This window comes from Camellia sinensis, chromosome 2, assembly GCF_055761805.1.
Source record: "Camellia sinensis isolate YWXY chromosome 2, ASM5576180v1, whole genome shotgun sequence".
In the NCBI taxonomy this organism is placed as follows: domain Eukaryota; kingdom Viridiplantae; phylum Streptophyta; class Magnoliopsida; order Ericales; family Theaceae; genus Camellia; species Camellia sinensis.
This window is the reverse complement of record NC_138962.1, coordinates 180753659-180759658: the sequence shown is the minus strand read 5'-3', so window position 1 is coordinate 180759658 and position 6000 is coordinate 180753659. Positions and strand designations below refer to the sequence as shown.

The window sequence follows — 6000 nt, the reverse complement described above, 5'->3', positions numbered from 1 at the left end:
AGCTCCTACATTCAGAATTTTTTGTGGAAAGGTGATCCGAAGGGGAGAGGTATCCATTGGGCCAGCTGGAATAAACTATGCCTGTCGAAGCGCGATGAAGGTTTGGGCTTTCAAGATTTTCGGGCTTTTAATAGAGCTCTCCTTGCTCATCATGGTTGACGATTAATTAAATTTTCGAACTCATTATTTGCCAAAATTCTCAAAGGCATATACTACCCCAATTCGGATTTTTGTCATGCCACGCGAGGGGCGCGACCTTCTTGGGCTTGGCTTAGCTTGCTCCAGGGGAGGAACATTCTCACAGGAGGGTTGCGGTGGCAAGTTTTGAATGGTAAGTCCATCAACTTCTGGGATGACCAGTGGAGACCCTCTAATCCAGGCTTTCTCGTTCATTTAGAAAAGCCTAGTGGGGTTTCGGTGCAAAAGGTGCACGAGGTAATTGACTCTTCCCGCAAGCTATGGGATGAAAGCAAGCTTAGAAGCCTAGTGTCTAGAGCGGATTGTGATGCTATACTCTCTCTTCCAATTTCAGTTACGGATAAAGATGATATTCTTCTCTGGCATCATGACTCAAAGGGCTGTTATATCGTTAAATCGGGGTATCAAGAAGCCGTGAATCAAGCGCACTTGGCATCCACTCTACCATCTTCTTCCATGATTTGGTCTGAGAATGAGTGGCTGTTTGTATGGAATCTGAACTTACCACCAGAACTCAAGCATTTCTTATGGCAAATTTATCATAATGCTTTGGCCACTTGTCAGAATCTCTCTCATCAGTGTGTCGTTTCGGCCAGCTGCCTTGTGTGCTTATCAGCATCGGAATCTATTGAGCATCTCTTGTTTGAATGTGAATGGTCTAGAAGAGTATGGTTTGGGTGTGATCTTGGCCTAAGATGCGACAAACGTGATAGTTTTTCGGCTAGAGATTGGTTTGGAAAATGTTTTGAGTCTTTGGGTACTTCTGATTGGGGGAAATCTGTGTTTTGCTCAATGGTTTGGGTTGCTTGGACCATCTGGAAGGTAGAAATGATTATCTGTTTAACCAATGTCTGGTTGATCCAGCAGGGGTGATCTCGAAAGCAAAGCGGGATGAAGCTGAATTCTTGGCCACCTGTCTAGTGCCCACCACTCCTCATATTGTAGCATCGGGGGTGGACAGCAGAGGGTCTACATGGGTTCCTCCCTTTAGCAGCCAATGGAGATTCAACTGCGAGGCTACTGTGGATTTGAAGCAAGGCATAGGCACAATTGCAGTCCTTCGTGATCACACGGGCCATCTGGTGGATGGTCTGGTGAGTAAGACTCGGGTGAGATCTGTTGCTCAAGGTGAATTACTAGCAATTCGGCAAGCATGTCTCATGGTCGCTACTCTTAATCTTGCTATAGTGCGAATTGAAAGCGATAGTAAATCCGTTATTCATCTCTGTGTGTCCGAAGGGGTCCCTCCGTGGGAGCTCCTTGCTATGCTTAATGATGTTCGATCGATGGCCTCGAGCAGGCAACTAGTTTTTAGATGGTGTCCTCGAAAGGCCAATAGGGCAGCCCACTGGGTGGCTTCTGCTTGTTTTCGAAATTCCTTACCCCTGAATTGGGTTTCCCAACCACCTATGGGTCTTGTTAGGTGCTTATTTTCCAATTCTATGTTGCTTTTCCCGATCAAAAAAAAAAAAGAAAAAAAAGAGTACATCCCCCCTCCCCTCCCCTCCCCACCCTCTCCACATAGAGTCCAATTTTTTGGTTGGCTAGCATGGAAAGGCAGACTGAAGACGGTAGATTTTCTCCTACGAATGGTGTTCTTAATGCTAATGAATCAACCATTTACATTTTTTTTCAAAGCTAAGGGTGAGTCACTTAATCATTTATCACTACAACAAAATTAAATTTTTACGGCTTGCAATGCATGTCGTAAAAACTCTTCCATAGCATGCACATAAATGTCGTTATATGACATGCCGTGGAAAGTTAAGTATCATTTACGACATGCAGGTAAAGTAGTAAAAAGTAATAAATTAAACATTAATGACATACCTTGTATGTCGTATATAATTTTTGTCATGCCATAAATCATCATACTTTCCATGGCATAATTTTGCATGCCGTAAAAAGTTGTTTTTAATATATTTATTGCTTATTTTGTATGCCGTATATAATATTTTATGGCATTTTCTTGCATGTCATAAATCATCACACTTTTCACGACATAATTTTGTATGCTGTAGAAGATCATTTTTAATATATTTATGACATACTTTGTATGCTGTATATAATCTTTTACAGCATTTTCTTACATGTCATAAATTTTCCAAAAGCCATGGGAAGAAATTTTCAGACAATAACAATAATTCTTGTAGCAATTTGGACCAATTGCGATGTATATTTTTTTTTTATTTTATTCTTCAATCCGGTGAATGTTGTGTATCAAGCTTGTGAAGCATTGAGGATTCTGAAATCACTCATGAATGGTTGTCAAGTCATCATGTAAATTTTCCACACAACTCTGATGAATGAAATATTTTTTAAAATTATTTCTGGGAAGGATTGGTCAATGTTCATGTCGATGGAGCTTAAGAAAAGAAAAGGAAAGTTCAACAGTACCTAAACAGCATTAGCTACAGTTGTCGCCATGCCATATGTAATTTCTTCAAAAGTTTCATCCAAGAAAAACAGCGTAGTCGTCAGTTTTTTACCAATCACAAGAGCTTCAATCTCCTCATGGCCAGGTATTGTAAGCCTAGGTCCAGCCTTAACAGAATGCTTCAATGCATTTCATGTGTTCAATGCAAGGACTTGAATATCTGGATCAGTATTCACACTGTGTGCCAGATTATGAACATATTCTGATAAATACCCACCAATATCCTTGCTAGGAGACATGCAGGATGCACATAAATACATTAACTCCCATGCTCTAATTAAATATTGCCTGTATTTCAAAAGAAACAAGTAAAACTTATGAAAATAGTTGAACAATAAAGAATGCATTAAGGAAAGGACTAGAGCAGTTCTAGCACTGGCAATTTATAAGACAGTATAAATGCATACTTATCAGGATTATTCCTTGTCTGCTTTGAAATTTGTGCAAAAAGTTCGTCTCGAGCTCAAAACGCTTCAGAGTATCCTTATATAGTTTCCCAATAAGCTCAATGCGTTCCTCTAACCTTGTTGGAGTCACTCGATCAAACGAATCAACACCCATGTACTTCAAAACAATCGGGAACAGTTTTACTGCCCGATTAACTAGATCACTGTTTATCTTTAGGATTGAAGTTGGGACAGGATCCTGTCAAAAGTTGAAACAAAATCCCCAATTGATAAAATCAACAACAAAACAAATTGTCATCATCAAGCTTAATATGTTATTACCTTTTAGAAACACATCATATCCGCAAATGAGAATTTCTTCCGCACTTCGGTGCCCGTGGATCTTTTAGAAGAAAAAAAAAAAAACCACGTTTTCCAACTGATTGAATTTGTTTTGGCATTGCCCTTAGAAACCTCTCCGCCTAGAGAAAACAATGGAATATGATATGGTGAAAATTTGACTATCATTCACCAAAAGCAAGAAAACAAAAGTTGGACAAGCACTCAAGTAATTCTGAAATCAACTAACCAAATTGAACAGAGAAGAAATTTTCTCTATGAATATTACAATTAAGAGCATAAGCATATCTTGTCACCTGGAATTTATCAATCAAGGGTATAGCACCAGCTAGTTCTGGCGGAACAGCCATTGACAGGGTTGATGGTGTACTGCAAGATACATTAAATGAAAATCATCTTTAATCTTAGGGTCTACAAGTCGCTATACAAGATGCAAAACCTTGTGACAATATAGAGTCTAACAAGCTAGCTTAAGCTCAAGAGCTGACAATCTCAACATAATACAAGAGGAATGAAAGAAACTTACGGGTGGAGCAAAATTGGAACCATAGCTGTCATATTCTTCCCCATTCGAGACTCTAGCAGGGTTGAGTGAAGGAGATTCATATCCATTATTAGAGGTGAATGAAGACCTGCTTGTTCTAAAACTTTGTGCCATACCTAGCCGCATATCAGATGTCATTGCATCAAAATATCCCAAACATCTAAAATTGCTCTACCTTACTGTCCCAACTAAATTGTTTTTCTCCTTAAGCCCCCTTAACCTCTTCAACCATGTCATGAAGCCTCGAAACTAAATTTTGCTTGGCCCTGCTGAGTTCTGTCGGCATGAGTTCCCAAGGAAAGTTTGGAAAAATTGATTCAAAGTAATATGTAGCTAATAGTAACACAAATTGAAATCATATAACAAAAGACGAGTATACACACAAAAATTCACACTACACTACAATAACAAATAAGAAGCAACCAAGCAAAATCAAGATAGACAGACCTAGAAATGGAAAGGAGAATGCAGAGAAATTCAAAAAATAATAATAATAATAATAATTGCTATCTTATCAGTGAATCAATGAATCAATGAATTTCAATTTGTGAATCGATGAAATCAAAAAATAAATAAATAAATACAATCGTAGATCTTATTAGAAACAAAGCAACAAAACACAACAATTTCAGACAAATCTAAGGGTTTCGATTTCCTCCAAGCCAATGTTCGATCAAATATGAAATTGCTATCTCATCTCTCTCTAGAGTACGAGTTAGTTACCTGGTGAATTAGAGAGGAGAGATCGGAATGGACGAGAAGGAGGCAATCGATGGCGTCGTTTTCGATTGATCTTCATTCACAAGCTCACAGATGCCGATGGAGAGAAAGGAAAGAAAGAAAGAGCGAGCGAGAGAGAGAGAGAGAGAGAACGAATTGAACCGGGGTTAACGAAGCAAAAACAGTGTGAAGTGAAAATTAATAAGCAAAAACAATATTAATAAAAAAAAAAAAAAATCTGGAAGGTGAAGAATGTGTAACATTAACAATAGGGAAAGTATCAAAATGTGATTTGGCGAATGGTTTAATCCTTTTTTTTTTTTTTAATAAACTCAAAAGTCCTAGGAAAAATTACATAAAAATATATTTACTTATATGTTGGGGTTTAATTTTTTAAAAATAAAAGTGATTTTCTCAAAATGTAAAATTATACATTTAGGCCTCGTTTGGGAACAGGCTAATTTAGTAACTTTTTGGCTATTTGGCTAAAAAGGTAGGTAAAAAAAACTTGTATGTTTGGGATGACTTTTTGACTAATTACGAAAAGATGTGCAAAAAGTAGAGAGAAAAGAGAATCTTTGACTTTTTGGTATGGATTGTTGGTTTTTTGGCTAATTTAGTAACTTTTTTGCTAATTGGCTAAAATAGCATCTTGCCAAACGAGGCCTAGGCAATTTGAATTATAGAAGTTTTGGATTTTCCTTCATTCTAGAACTAATTTCATATTATGAATAAAAACTTAACACTCTAATGTAACACACTAAAAAACTCATTGGTGTACTTTTTCCAATGTAACAACGTAATACTCAAAAAAAAATTTTGGTGTACTTTTCTCAAACGTAACACTCAAAAATAAAAATATATATATATAATTCTTAGTGTACTTTTCTCAAGCGTAACACTTCAATCAGTGTAATCTTAAACATAACACTCCAATGTAACATACTCCAATATAATACACAAAAATATTTAAAAAAACTCCTTAGTGTACTTTTTTTCAAATGTAACACTCACAGTTTGAAATTATACATTTGTTCAAAACTTACTAAGGAATATTTATACTCCTTTTGGAATGGTTCGAAAAATCTCATATTCTTTTTTTTTTTAGTATTACATTGGAGTGTTATGTTTAGGAAAAGTACACTAAGAAATTTTTTTTTTTTTTATATTGGAGCATTACGTTTCGAAAAAGTACACCAAAGAATTTTTTTGTGTGTTACATTAAAGTGTTACACTAAAAAAAATTTCAAAGTGTTATATTAAAGTGTTACGTTTAGAAAAAAACAGTAAGGAATTTTTTTGTGTATTACATTAAAATGTTACACTAAGGAGTTTTTGTGTATTACATTAGAGTG

At 36.4% G+C, this 6000-nt stretch overlaps 1 long non-coding RNA gene across 2 annotated transcripts; it reads right to left on the bottom strand.

Moving 5' to 3' along the window:
• Nucleotides 1–2501: 2501 nt before the first annotated feature.
• Nucleotides 2502–4924, bottom strand: LOC114272094 (uncharacterized). 2 transcript variants are annotated; one of them, XR_003632533.2, is made up of 6 exons: nt 4649–4924; nt 3908–4191; nt 3678–3750; nt 3364–3503; nt 3043–3280; nt 2502–2923 (listed from the first exon to the last, which is right to left on the bottom strand). It is a non-coding gene; the product is annotated as an uncharacterized LOC114272094 (long non-coding RNA). The 2 variants fall into 2 exon arrangements; XR_003632534.2 differs by having other exon boundaries at nt 3908–4201; nt 4649–4833.
• Between the last annotated feature and the right edge of the window lie 1076 nt (nt 4925–6000).